The sequence below is a fragment of the Herpailurus yagouaroundi genome, unplaced genomic scaffold (genome assembly GCF_014898765.1).
Source record: "Herpailurus yagouaroundi ecotype Mexico unplaced genomic scaffold, PumYag 162, whole genome shotgun sequence".
NCBI lineage: Eukaryota > Metazoa > Chordata > Mammalia > Carnivora > Felidae > Herpailurus > Herpailurus yagouaroundi.
Genome location: NW_024412403.1, coordinates 15,931,817 through 15,945,923, shown reverse-complemented (window position 1 = coordinate 15,945,923; position 14,107 = coordinate 15,931,817). Strand labels below are relative to the sequence as shown.

General features: G+C 42.6%; 1 long non-coding RNA gene across 1 annotated transcript; it reads right to left on the bottom strand.

The window, feature by feature from the left end:
• Nucleotides 1–10,065: 10,065 nt before the first annotated feature.
• LOC121036031 (uncharacterized) lies at nucleotides 10,066–13,508 on the bottom strand. Its single transcript, XR_005793194.1, has 2 exons — nucleotides 13,019–13,508; nucleotides 10,066–10,293 (listed from the first exon to the last, which is right to left on the bottom strand). It is a non-coding gene; the product is annotated as an uncharacterized LOC121036031 (long non-coding RNA).
• Nucleotides 13,509–14,107: the final 599 nt, after the last annotated feature.

The following is a 14,107-nucleotide window of genomic DNA, read 5'->3' as shown; positions in this document are numbered from 1 at the left end:
AAAAAAAAAAAAAGAGTAGAGCACCTAATGCCAAAGAAACCACTGACTCTATGAGACATTTTCATAATTTTTTGCTCATTGATACCTTTTACAGTTTTCAAATAATAAAATACATAGAAAAATTAAAAAAAAAAGAAGTTGTTAGTATTTCCCATCTTGTTTTGGTAAGTCATTGTTAATATTCACTTTCTCCTCAACTTGGTTAGAGGTGCTATTTTGACACCCATATTTGAAAAAAAAATGCAAACAATTGAGCAATTTATCACCCTTGCGAAATATCCCTGGTGTTCCTTCTTCATTATTGACGGGGAGAGACTAATGTCCAATGCTACTCAACTGGGTAAAGATGAAACATTTGCCCAGGCAGAAAGATCCCATCTTGCCTGCTCATGAAGTCTGGCCTAGGCAAGTGGGGCAGGGGTGCTGTGGGTGCTGGGGCTCTGGCACAAGTGGTGTGACCAGACCCTGCCCAACCATCTAGCTGGGCTGCTCACCATTCATTTCCTACCTTCTCACACTAGCCAAACCAGATTTCAGCCAGTCTCTGGACCTGCCACTGACTTTTCACCAGAAAGGTCTTCTGCTTGAACTACATTTCCTCACGTTGTGGCTTGCGTCCTTTGCAACTCAACTCAGTTCCCATTTTGCCTAGAAAATCTTTCTGGGGGCGCCTGGGTGGCTCAGCCAGCTAAGCGTCCGACTTTGGCTCAGGTTTGTGAGTTCGAGCCCCACATCGGGCTCTGTGCTGACAGCAGGCCTGGAACCTGCTTCAGATTCTGTGTCTCCCTTTCTCTCTGCCCCTCTTCCGCTTGCTCACTCTCTCCCTCTCAAAAATAAATAAACATTAAAATATTTGTAAAAAAAGAAATAAAAAGAAAATCTTTCCGGAATCATCCATATTTCTCTTCTATCTTCATTATGCCCCCTATAAGACAGAAGTTATAGTATCTCTTATAGGCCATGTTCCTCTCTTTTAGGATTAATAAATCACAGGCCAAGTCAAACCTTTATTTTAACAAGCAATTTATAACTATCAGCATTAGTATGCCTCCAATATCCCATGAGATTTATATGTATTATTAGTTGTTTATCTGAAATTCAAATTGAACTGGGCACTATGTGTTTTTAAAAAAATTTTTTTTAATGTTCATTTACTTCAGAGAGAGAGACACACAGAGCATGAAGGGGGAGGGACAGAGAGAGGGAGACACAGAATCTGAAGCAGGCTCCAGGCTCTGGGCTGTCAGCACAGAGCCCGACACGGGGCTCAAACCCATAAACCGTGAGATCATGACGTGAGCCAAAGTTGGACACTTAACCAACTGAGCCACCCGGGTGCCCAGGCACCCTGTATTTTTCTTTACTAGATCTGGCACTCCTACTCTCCTGTCCTGGGCTACCGTAGTGTATTGTTTCACTTGTCTTGTACCACACCATGAGTCACAGCTGTTACCAGGCTCCTTCGGGGCTCAGCAGAGTGTCCAGACGTTTTGCTTTATCTACCTCACTCTTCCTGATGCTCCACCACCAAACGCCCAGCACAGGGCCTTAAATGCCATTGAGAAAGCAGAAGTAGTGTCCTCAGGCATCCTTTCATTAGCCCAGTTTAGTAGCAAATATCTGTTGAACTCCTGTACAGTGCTGGGCACTGAAGGATGTTCTGGAGATACAACTTCAAACAAGCCACGGCCGTTGTCGTAAAGGAGCTCCCAGCTCACTCAGGAAAACAGGCATGGCAGAAAGCAATCTCAATGGGCGCAATAAGTTCCAGAATAGGGTGAGGCAAGAACACGGGGGAGGGCACCAAACCCAGTCTCCGGGGGTTAGAGGAGTCTTCTGGGAGAAAGAGCAGGTAGGTGGAGACCTAATAATTAACAAGAGTGAACGGGTGATGGAAGAGAGAGAGAAGGCATTTAGGCAGAGGGAAGAGCATGCATAAAACCCGAAGGTAAGAAAGAACCTGGCATTCATGCTTAATGATTTAATCAAATCTGCCCTTTATTTCAAGCTTGTTTGACCCGTGGATGCCACTGTCCTTTAAGGCGTCAGGCTTCTTAATAGTTTTTTCTCAAGGAATTCAGTGATAACAGCTCTTTTTTCTCTCTCACCACTTGAGCCTTCTCTGAACTCCAGGTTGGTTTCTCTCTTCTTGGTGTAGTCTGACATCGTCTTCACGGATGTAGAGCTGACCGTGACCGGCCTGCTCTGCTCACCTCACTTTCTCCCATCCAGTCTCACCCCCTCTGCTCCATTCAACGTTCTTTCCTATCTTTCCTTCTGTTTACTCCTTCCAGCTCTTGCTGCCCCATGGCGATGGATGCCTGTACCCACAGCTACCTTCTAATCCACTTTGAGTTATTTACCCTCATTCTGTGTCTCCTACCAAACCCAACCTATTCCATAAGGTAGCGCTAGGAACACTCGCAGGATTCCAGTCCTAAAAGGGCAATCACGAGAGAAAATAAAATCACATCCCTGGTGAGAGGGGTAAAAAGGGAAAGAAGGAAGTTCTTAGGTAAAACCCATTTAAATCAAGCTGCCTCTTCACCAATATTCTTCATATTAGTTAGGTATTTTTGGTCATTTTTTTCATCCCTGGCTTGTGCCTCACACCTAGCAAACTGATGATGGAAGAATTTACCTTTTGTTCTTTTTTTTTTTACGTTTATTTATTTTTGAGAGAGAGAGAGAGAGAGAGAGAGAGAGAGAGAGAGTCCAGGTGGGGGAGAGGCAAAGAGAGAGGGAGACACAGAATCCAAAACAGGCTCCAGGATCTGAGCTATCAGCACAGAGCCCCACACAGGGGTCAAACCCACGAACTGTGGGATCATGACCTGAGCCAAAGTCGGATGCTCAACCAACTGAGCCACCCAAGCACCCCAGGAATTTACCTTTTGTCCTAAGTAAATCTTCACTTATGGCCAGGTGGTAGAACTGAACAAATATGATGAACAGTAACTAGCTTTCTGTGCTAAGTGTGAAGTCAGAAGTTTTAAGGGCTTATACAGAGTTTGTGACAACAGGGTATCCATGTTGGTTAACTTTACGAATGCCCAGGATGCCCAGATATTTTGTCAAAAAGCAGCTTGGGTGCTTCTGGAGGGGTGTTTTGGGATGAAATGAACTTTGAAGCTGATAGACTGAATAAAGCAGATTGCCCTCCCCAGTGTGGGTGGGCCTTACATTCTACCCAAGGCCTGAATAGAACAAAGAGGCTGACCCTCCACCAAGTAAAGAGAAATCTTCCTGCCTGAGAGCCATTCAGTTGGGTTATCAGTTCCTCCTATGGTCCCCAATGCTCCTGTCTTCAGACAGGAACCCACCACTGGCTCTCCTGATTCTCAGGCTTTCACCCTTGGACTGGAAATCTACTGTCAGCTTTCCTGAGTCTCCAGCTTACTGACTCACCCTGAAGATTTGGGAACTTTCCTGCCTTCATAATTGCATGAGCTAGTTCCTTGTACTGGTTTTGTTTCTCTGGAGAACGCTGACAAATACAGTGTCACAGGAAACAAAGCAATCAGAAGTTATTTTGATTAAAAGATGTGCCTTTACAAGGAAATTAAAAGCAAAAATGAACTATTGGGACCTCATGAAAATAAAAAGCTTCTGCACTGCGAAGGAAACAATCAACAAAACCAAAAGGCAACCAACGGAATGGGAAAAGATATTTGCAAATGACATATCGGACAAAAGGCTAGGATCCAAAATCTATAAAGACCTCACCAAACTCTACACCCGAGAAACAAATATTCCAGTGAAGAAATGGGCAGAAAACATAAATAGACACTTCTCTAAAGAAGACATCCAGATGGCCAACAGGCACATGAAAAGATGCTCAACATCACTCCTCATCAGGGAAATACAAATCAAAACCACACAGGGGTGCCTGGGGGGCTCAGTCGGTTGAGCTGTCTACTTCAGCTCAGGTCATGATCTCGCGGTTTGTGGGTTCGAGGACTGTGTCGGGCTCTGTGCTGACAGCTCAGAGCCTGGAGCCTGCTTAGGATTCTATGTCTCCCTCTCTCTCCCTGCCCCTCCCCCCAGTCTCTCTCAAAAATAAACATTAAAAAAAAAAAACACTCGGATACCACTTCACACTGGTCAGAGTGTTTAAAATGAACAAATCTGGAGACTATAGATGCTGAAGAGGATGTGGAGAAATGGGAACCCTCTTGCACTGCTGGTGGGAATGCAAACTGGTGCAGCCACTCTGGAAAACAGTGTGGAGGTTCCTCAAAAAATAAAAAATAGAACTACCCTATGATGCAGCAATAGCACTGCTAGGAATTTACCCAAGGGATACAGGAGTGCTGATGCATAGGGGCACTTGTACCCCAATGTTTACAGCAGCACTTTCAACAATAGCCAAATTATGGAAAGAGCCTAAATGTCCATCAACTGACGAGTGGATAAAGAAGATGTGGTTTATATGTACAATGGAATACTACTTGGCAATAAGAAAGAATGAAATCTGGCCATTTACAGCAATGTGGATGGAACTGGTGGGTATTATGGTAAGTGAAATAAGTCAGGCAGAGAAAGACAGATACCATATGTTTTCATTCATATGTGGATCTTGAGAAACTTAACAGAAGACCATGGGGGAGGGGAAGGGGGAAAAAAGTTACAGAGAGGGAGGGAGGCAAACCATAAATACTGAGACTGAGACTCTTAAATACTGAGAATAAACTGAGGGTTGATGGGGGCTGGGGGAGAGGGGAAAGTGGGTGATGGCCATGGAAGAGGGCACGTGTTGGGATGAGCACTGGGTGTTGTATGGAAACCAATTTGACAATAAATTATATTAAAAAAAAGAGACTGTTGTATAGTTTCACACTTGATGTATATTTGGTTAATACTGACAGCCCAACAATTATACTTCACAGATATCAATTCACTGGCATTTCCTCGGAATATAATCATTTGCATTTTGATCGTTTTTCTACAACTTTCAGAGTTATAAAATAGCTGAAAGACAGTGAAAGGCAAAGACACAGTAGAAGGGTAGATGGGCAAGACCCAAGGTAACATGTTTTGGTCCCTATCCAAGTGTTTCACAACTTTTCCTGATACAGGAGTGGACAGGAGAGCACAGAGATACCACACCGGAATGTGGTCAAGGGGGCTGTTCATGGCCCCACCCTAGGGGGTAAGTTCTTTCATGCCCCAGACTCTTCACCTGTGGGGAAAGGGGGTGCTTCAGGCGATCACTAAGGCTCCTTCCATTTCAGCAGTGTTCTTCAAAGTATGGGTCTTGGACCAGCAGTGACAGCATCACCTGAAAACTTGATAGAAATGCAAATTCTCAGACTCCATCCCAGGCCAATTGAATCAGAAGCTCTAGGGTGGGTTCCAAGAATCTGTGTTTTTACAAGCTCTCCAGGTGATTCTGATAGTTACATTTTGAGAACCATTACATCCCAGTTTCCTAGGAGTTAAGTCTTTGTTATCAGGGGACTCAGTTATCATAACAGTATATTTTCTACTTCCTCCTGAAGTTGGAAGCATACAATTCTATGTGTAAAAGAGAAAGTCAGTTTGGTTGAAGCTTCTTTGCTCTAAGCAAAACTTCAATCTACTATTTATTTCAACAAAACTAGTTTATTTATTTTTTAAATGCTGATTTATTTTTGAGAGAGAGGAAGAGACAGCGTGAACTGGGGAAGAGCAGAGAGAGAGGGAGACAGAGGATCTGAAGCAGGCTCTTTGCTAACAGCAGAGAGCCCAATGGGGGGGCTTGAACTCATAAACTGTGAGATCATGACCTGAGTTGAAGTCCAGTGCTCAACTGACTGAGCCACCCAGGTGCCCCTCAACACAACCAGTTTAAAGAGAGGTCAGAGAAGTATTTCTTGAAGCTTTGGGTTTCACATATTTTGTAGTTAGAAGCTTCTCTCCCAGTTGTCTTGGTGGGTAGAGATGAGACCAGTCTTCCCAAATTTATTCTGGAAAACATTTCCTCTTTCTCTTCGCTTGCAAAGGCAATGATCACAAGGCTCTGTGTGGCACGACTGGAAAACTTTCTTTTTGAGAAGCCTGGCTAGAGGTTCGTCAATTTTGTTTATTTTTTCAAAAAACCAACTCTTGGTTTCGTTGATCTGCTCTACAGTTTTTTTAGATTCTATATTGTTTATTTCTGCTCTGATCTTTATTATTTCTCTTCTTCTGCTGGGTTTAGGCTGCCTTTGCTGTTCTGCTTCTATTTCCTTTTGGTGTGCTGTTAGATTTTGTATTTGGGATTTTTCTTGTTTCTTGAGATAGGCCTGGATTGCAATGTATTTTCCTCTCAGGACTGCCTTCGCTGCGTCCCAAAGCGTTTGGATTGTTGTATTTTCATTTTCGTTTATTTCCATATATTTTTTAATTTCTTCTCGAATTGCCTGGTTGACCCATTCATTCGTTAGTAGGGTGTTCTTTAACCTCCATGCTTTTGGAGGTTTTCCAGACTTTTTTCTGTGGTTGATTTCAAGCTTCATAGCACTGTGGTCTGAAAGTATGCATGGTATGATTTCAATTCTTGTAAACTTATGAAGGGCTGTTTTGTGAGCCAGTATATGATCTATCTTGGAGAATGTTCCATGTGCACTCGAGAAGAAAGTATATTCTGTTGCTTTGGGATGCAGAGTTCTAAATATATCTGTCAAGTCCATCTGATCCAATGTCTCATTCAGGGCCCTTGTTTCTTTATTGACCATGTGTCTAGATGATCTATCCATTTCTGTAAGTGGGGTGTTAAAGTCCCCTGCAATGACCACATTCTTCTCAATAAGGTTGCTTATGTTTATGAGTAATTGTTTTATATATTTGGGTGCTCCGGTATTCGGCGCATAGACATTTATAATTGTTAGCTCTTCCTGATGGATAGACCCTGTCACTATTATATAATGTCCTTCTTCATCTCTTGTTACAGCCTTTAATTGAAAGTCTAGTTTGTCTGATATAAGTATGGCTACTCCAGCTTTCTTTTGGCTTCCAGTAGCATGATAAATAGTTCTCCATCCCCTCACTCTCAATCGAAAGGTGTCCTCAGGTCTAAAATGAGTCTCTTGTAGACAGCAAATAGATGGGTCTTGTTTTTTTATCCATTCTGATACCCTATGTCTTTTGGTTGGCGCATTTAATCCATTTACATTCAGTGTTATTATAGAAAGATATGGGTTTAGAGTCATTGTGATGTCTGTATGTTTTATGCTTGTAGTGATGTCTCTGGTACTTTGTCTCACAGGGTCCCCCTTAGGATCTCTTGTAGGGCTGGTTTAGTGGTGACAAATTCCTTCAGTTTTTGTTTGTTTGGGAAGACCTTTATCTCTCCTTCTATTCTAAATGACAGACTTGCTGGATAAAGGATTCTCGGCTGCATATTTTTTCTGTCTAGCACACTGAAAATCTCGTGCCAATTCTTTCTGGCCTGCCAAGTTTCAAAAGAGAGATCAGTCACGAGTCTTATAGGTCTCCCTTTATATGTGAGGGCACGTTTACCCCTTGTTGCTTTCAGAATTTTCTCTTTATCCTTGTATTTTGCCAGTTTTGGAAAACTTTCTTTAAACCGTTTCCCTGGGTGGGGCACTTCCGTTCTTACATCTGATGAGGCATTCTGTTTCTGTTTGGTTCACAGAGGACTGGTTTGTCCCATTTGCCACTATCATTTCCTTACTGGTTACAGCTCTCCTGTGCCATATGAAATGGTGGTTTTGGGGGCGCCTGGGTGGCTCAGTTGGTTAAGCATTTAACTTCGGCTCAGGTCATGATCTCACAGTTCATGAGTTTGAGCCCCGCATCAGGCTCTGTGCTGACAGCTCAGAGCTGGGACCCTGCTTCTGATTCTGTCTCGTTCTCTCTTTCCCTCCCTCACTCACACTCTGTCTCTCTCTCAAAAAAACAATAAAATAAAATAAATAAAATAAACATTAAATAAAAGAATTGGTGGTTTTCAACATCCTAATTCTATAACATGCCTTCTGCACATCCTCAGCATTGTGTGCTTTCCAGTGTTTTCTATACTAGCATTCTCTGCTCAGCTCCATCTGATTGACTGGGACAAAGGTGATCATTATTTCTAACCTGGTGCCTTGACCATCTTTGAAAACTCTTTTATTAGTGACTTAGCCTTTTTCTTTTTTCTTTTTTAAAGTTTACTATTTTGAGAGAGAGGGAGAGAGAGAGAGAGGGAGAGAGAGAGAGAGAGAGAGAAAGTGAGTGGGGGTAGGGGCAGAGAGAGTGGCAGAGAAGATCCTAAGCAGGCTCTGCATTGTCAGCGAGGAGACTGCTGTGGGGCTCAAACCCACAAACCATGAGATCATGACCTGAGTCGAAATCAAGAGTCTGATGCTCAATGGACTGAGCCACCCAGGCACCCCAATCAGTGACTTACCCTTAAGTATAGGTCAGCAATTACACTGACCAAAGTAGTATCTATGAACTTAACCACTGAGACTTCAGAACTTGTCAATATGTCACTATTCACAGTGTAGAGAAGTTTCTCCAGGAGGTATAAACAGGTGTACTAGGAAGAAAGCATTGTGTGTGGTCAATTCTCTCTCTTGAAGATTCATAATGGACATTGTGCTAAAGGCTCTGAGAGTCTTACCGTAAAGAAACTTATCTGTGTTTAACGCAATATTTTCCAAACTTCTTTGAGCATGGAACATTTGTACAACAGGCATATCTAATTATATCCAGCTTGGGAAAGGCAGGTGTAGAAGATTTGAGTTGATGTACAAGACAAGATATTTCACAGAATCCGATTTCATTCATTTATAGTCAAATGAGGTAAGATATTTCAGCACCAATCTTAGATAACAAAACATCAATGCAAATGTGAGTTATATGCTGATTATGGTAACTGAGTCTACCATAGCTTTGTTACTCAAAACCTGGCTCTTTTTGAGTACTTTTGTTACTCAAAAAAGGCTCTTTTAGAATCTCAGGTCCTGGGGCGCCTGGGTGGCTCGGTAGGTTAAGCGTCCGACTTCGGCTCAGGTCATGATCTCAAGGTCCGTGAGTTCGAGCCCTACGTCAGGCTCTGTGCTGATGGCTCAGAGCCTGGAGCCTGTTTCCGATTCTGTGTCTCCCTCTCTCTCTGCCCCTCCCCTGTTCATGCTCTGTCTCTCTCTGTCTCAAAAATAAATAAACGTTAAAAAAAAAAGAATCTCAGGCCCTAATCTAGATTTATTTATCAAATGCTTCATTTGAGTAAGCTGTGATTTCCATGTACTTTAAAGTCTCAGAAGCACTGATGGCAGCATTTTTCCTGTTATTTCCTTTTCTTACTGCCTACTCTATCTGGAATTCCTTGGGATACTTCCCTTCCTGGAAATTCAAAATCTTTGCCATCATTTAAATTTTTTTTAAAGTTTATTTATTTTGAGAGAGAGAGAGAGAGAGGGAGGGAGAGCGCATGTGTGTGGGGGAGGGAGAGAAAGAGAGAGAGAATCCCAAGCAGGCTCTATGCACGGAACCTGATTTGGGGCTTGAACTCACAGTGAGATCATGACCTGAGCCAATATCAAGAGTCAGATGCTCAACTGACTGAGCCATGCAGGTGCTCCTTTGCCATCATTTTATTTTTTTTTTTAATTTTTTTTTCAACGTTTTTTATTTATTTTTGGGACAGAGAGAGACAGAGCATGAACGGGGGAGGGGCAGAGAGAGAGGGAGACACAGAATCGGAAACAGGCTCCAGAGCCTGACGCGGGGCTCGAACTCACAGACCGCGAGATCGTGACCTGGCCGAAGTCAGACGCCTAACTGACTGCGCCACCCAGGCGCCCCCCTTTGCCATCATTTTAATGCAAACTTTCATTTCTCTTTCCCTTCTCTGAATTCTAATATCCTATGTGGTTTGTTTTATACCAGTATTGTGGCGGGGCCTGGGAAAATTCTGTGAGGAATGTAGTAAACTTTTGAAAATTAATAGCATTCCCTAAACTGTTGAACAATATTAATTAGTTTTCTAAAGTCAGTGTCTCTTTCTTTAATTGTAGGAAAGGGTGGGGAGTGTATTAATTACCTCTTTCCATTTAGAAGAGTTCCTAAGAGTTAAGAATATAAACTCTGCATCTATTTAAAATAACAATCCTTACCATGATAATTTATTTTCAGATGTCTGACTGTCAGAACCATGCAGTGGAAGCCACAATAAGCATGATACAGGCGCATAAAGAGAATTCTCTAGGAAGATTCCTTCACTACGGGCTTCGCTGATCCAGGATGCTGTTGAGGGGTCGTCCTGCATTTGGTGGCCATGTTGCTTGTAAAGGAACGATGTGTTTTCAGTCACCCTGTCATCCGCTGAAAGTTAAAACAAAGTCACAGTGAGAATCTATAGGTTACATATCAATTTTTTTCACTGCAGGCAGATTAAATAACATGTTCAGGCTGGGCATTAACTAAAATGTCTGAGATTTGACCATGTCTTCAATAGACAATGAATGTGGGTTTTGGTGACCCAGTCCTCCAAGTATTTCCAGAAATAGCAGTGAGAGGAAATTTTAAATTCTGACAAAGATTTATTAAGTTTCCTCTTTGGTGGGGAAGAAGAACTGTCTAGTGGTATCGAAAACATTCAGAACTCGTAATCATTCTTGTTCCAAGCAAATACCAGTTCTTTAGGTTTTTTAGCCTATAAGATCACAGAATTCCAAGAGTATTCCTGAAAGTTCTCTCTTCTTCAACACTTGCACTCATATCTATTCATGTCAGTAAATAAGGTAGCCTTAATATATTAAAATATGTATCATGTAAAAAGGAAGTGAAAGTTACAAATATGGGAAAAGAATGTGATACAAAGAAGTGCATTCTGTATTTAGCAAGGAAACCATGAAAACTCCTGAGAAAAAGCTAAATGTATGAGGTCACTAACTCAACATTTTAAATTCCCCAGTGCTGAATTTTTATGGCTTACAAGCAATCTGAAAGGCATTAAGTTTCTAGGAAAAAGTGTTGCAATTCTGGATTTTTGCCTGTCTTTTGACCCTAATAAGGCTGTTTAAAAATAAAGTTATCAACGGAACTTGGTCTGTCTCTAAAATGAGGAATAATACTCTGTCCTTACAAGCCTCTGATATCATATACCTTCATACTTTACAAAAACTCAGATTTGCTGAGGATTAAAATATTAAGAATCTAGTCATGCAGAGAAAACAGGAGTTGTTTTCTTTGTCAAAAATGACCGGCTCTGAAACTTTAGAATAGTGTTGTCCAATATTACAACACTGTCATCAACTGTCCACAACAATATGGACAGTGTTCCATATTTACACAGTTCAATATGGTAGCAATTAGCCACATGGGGCTAATGTGGGTGCCTGGGTGGCTCAGTTGGTTAAGCATCTGACTTCGGCACAGGTCATGATCTCACGGTTTGTGAGCCTGATCCCCACTTTGGGTGAGCTTGAGCCCTGCTTCAGGTGAACATGATCCTTGCTTTGGGTGAGCCCCACTTTTCTCTTTCTCTCTCTTACCCACTCTCTCTCTGCCTTTCGCTCACCTGCATCCTCTCTCTCTCTCTCTCTCTCTCCAAAAATGAAAGAAAAAAAAAAAAAGGAAATATGGTTAATGTGATGGAGAAACTGAATATTTATTTATTTTTATTTTTATTTCATTTTTTAATATTTATTTACTTTTAAGAGAGAGAGAGAGTATGAGAAGGGGAGGTGCAGAGAGAGAGGGAGACACAGAATCTGAAGCAGGCTCCAGGCTCTGAGCCATCAGCACAGAGCCAGATGCGGGGCTCAAACTCATGAACCTCGAGATCATAACCTGAGCCAAAGTCAGATGCTTAACCGACTGAGCCACCAGGTGCCCCTTTATTTTTATTTTAACTTAAATTTAAATAGCAACAATGGCCAGTGACTACTGTGTTAGACAATTCAGCACTAGGAATATTTTCTTTCCAGTATGAATTTAAAATTTACAGCAATATTTTTATTTCTTAATGTTGTTTTCTAGTTTATGGATTTAGAAAAAAATGATTTGGGGGCACCTGAGTGGCTCAGTCAGTTAAGCATCTGACTCTTGACTTCGGTTCAGGTGACTATCTCACAGTTTGTGGGTTTGAGCCCCCCATCAGGCTCTGCACTGGCAGTGCAGAGCCTGCTTGGGATCCCCACTCTCTCTACTTCTCCTCAACTCATGTTCTCTCTTTCTAAGAGATATATTTTTTTTTTTGAAAATAATGACATGAAGTGGTCCACCAGACAATGTTGTATAAGTGATAGACATGCTTAACCTGAAGTCTGAGATCTCCTCACATCTGTAGTCTATGGGGAAGCTTGACTGGTGTAGAGAAAAAGCACCAAGGAAAACCTGAGCATGATGATGACAAGTCACTGCTGGTCCTGTAGGTCTGCCATTTTCTATTTTTATTTATATTACTTTTGAGTGAATTTACCAAATCATTTGATTCATTTTATCTTTTTCTTTTTTTAATTAAAGAAAAAATCTTTTTAAACGTTTTTATTTTATTTTTGTGAGAGAAAGACAGAGTGCAAGTGGGGGAGGGGCATAGAGAGAGGGAGACACAGAATCTGAAGAAGGTTCCAGGCTCTGAGCTGTTGGCACGGACTGTGAGATCATGACCTGAGCTGAAGTTGGACGCTTAACTGGCTGAGCCACCCAGGCGCCCCTTAAATTTTTTTAATGTTTATTTATTTTTGAGAAAGAGAGAGAGAGAGAGAGAGAGAGAGAGAGAGACGGGGAGAGAGAGAGAGAGAGAGAGAGAGAGAGAGAGAGACAGCATGAGCGGGGGAGGGGCAGAGAGAGGGAGACAGAGAGTCTGAAACAGGCTCCAGGCTCTGAGCTGTCAGCACAGAGCCTGACCCAGAGCTTGAACCCATGAACTGTGAGATCATGACCTGAATCTAAGGCTCAACCGATTGAGTCACCCAGGTGCCCCGTTCTTTCCTTATTTTAAATGTAATGTTAATGATGTTTCTTAAAACATCATCTTTTTGTTAGCTCTTTCCTTCAGAATTGAATTACAGACCACATAGGAAAAACCAGTTTCATTACTTACTAATTATGCTCTAGATGTAGACTCAGCTTTTGAATGGGCTGGACTTCTTAGGGAGCAAAGTGGGAAACAGTCTTCTTTCCAGCCCTCTGTCAGATCGCCTTTCCTGCCTCTGGATAATATCTGTCTCACAGATCTCCTTTGCAGGTACTAGAAAGCCCAGAGTACTACCAAACTTCCAATCATGCATCCAATGTAAACCTTCTCCCATCCACCATAGCTCAGGTATGTGGGTCTGGGAGTCTGCAGTGGGGAAGGGCTATCCAGTCAGCTTCTCTACTCTTCCCTGCACTTTCTCTTCCACCAGCTACCTGCTGCTTCTTGTGCCTCCAGGGCAGGATGCAGGAGGGTGGGGAGTGTCCAAGGAGTGGAGGGGTCTTAGTTGGCTGCCACTGTTGCAATTTGGCGTTTTGGGCCCTCTGGGGAAAGATGCCCAAAGGAACGTTCGACGCTTTCTTTCACGGAGTGCTTGTGAGAATGTCCAAAAGGTCCTCAAGCGGCCTCATTCTCTGACTCTGAGTATCAAAGCCCTTCTAATTATGAAGTAAGACATGTGCCCAGATGACTGCTTATGAGCCCTGCTTAGCAACCTCCGCTGATGGGGCATCTCCACAGATTCTTCTCCAAGTGTGGCTTTGCCCTGTCAAGCAGACCCCTTCCACCGTGTCTTTTCAAGACTTCTAAAGATAGCTACCTTCCATAGTGCCCATTGAACCCAAAGAACATTCAGCACCTAATTCCAGACAGTCTGAAGATGTAGGTCTTTCTTCCTTTTGCTTAGGAGGGAATTCTAGCCAGCTTCTCATCAGACATCACTGGGTTAGGGTCAGGCATCTGGCCTATGTCGCTCCTGACAAATCCAAGAAACCCCAGCCAGACTTTCCCAAGAACCTTCAGTCAGGGACCATGTCACTGTGGGGCCCAGGAGTTCGGCATCCAGCTGTCTATGGATGATGGATGGCGGGGAGGGAACAGAGGTAGGGAGATGTGATACTCCTGCCTGCCAGACACCCCAGACCCTACAGTGGTTCTCTTGAAGAACTATTTGGCATGTGCTATGTACTAAATGTGTCTTCCCCCAAATTCATATGT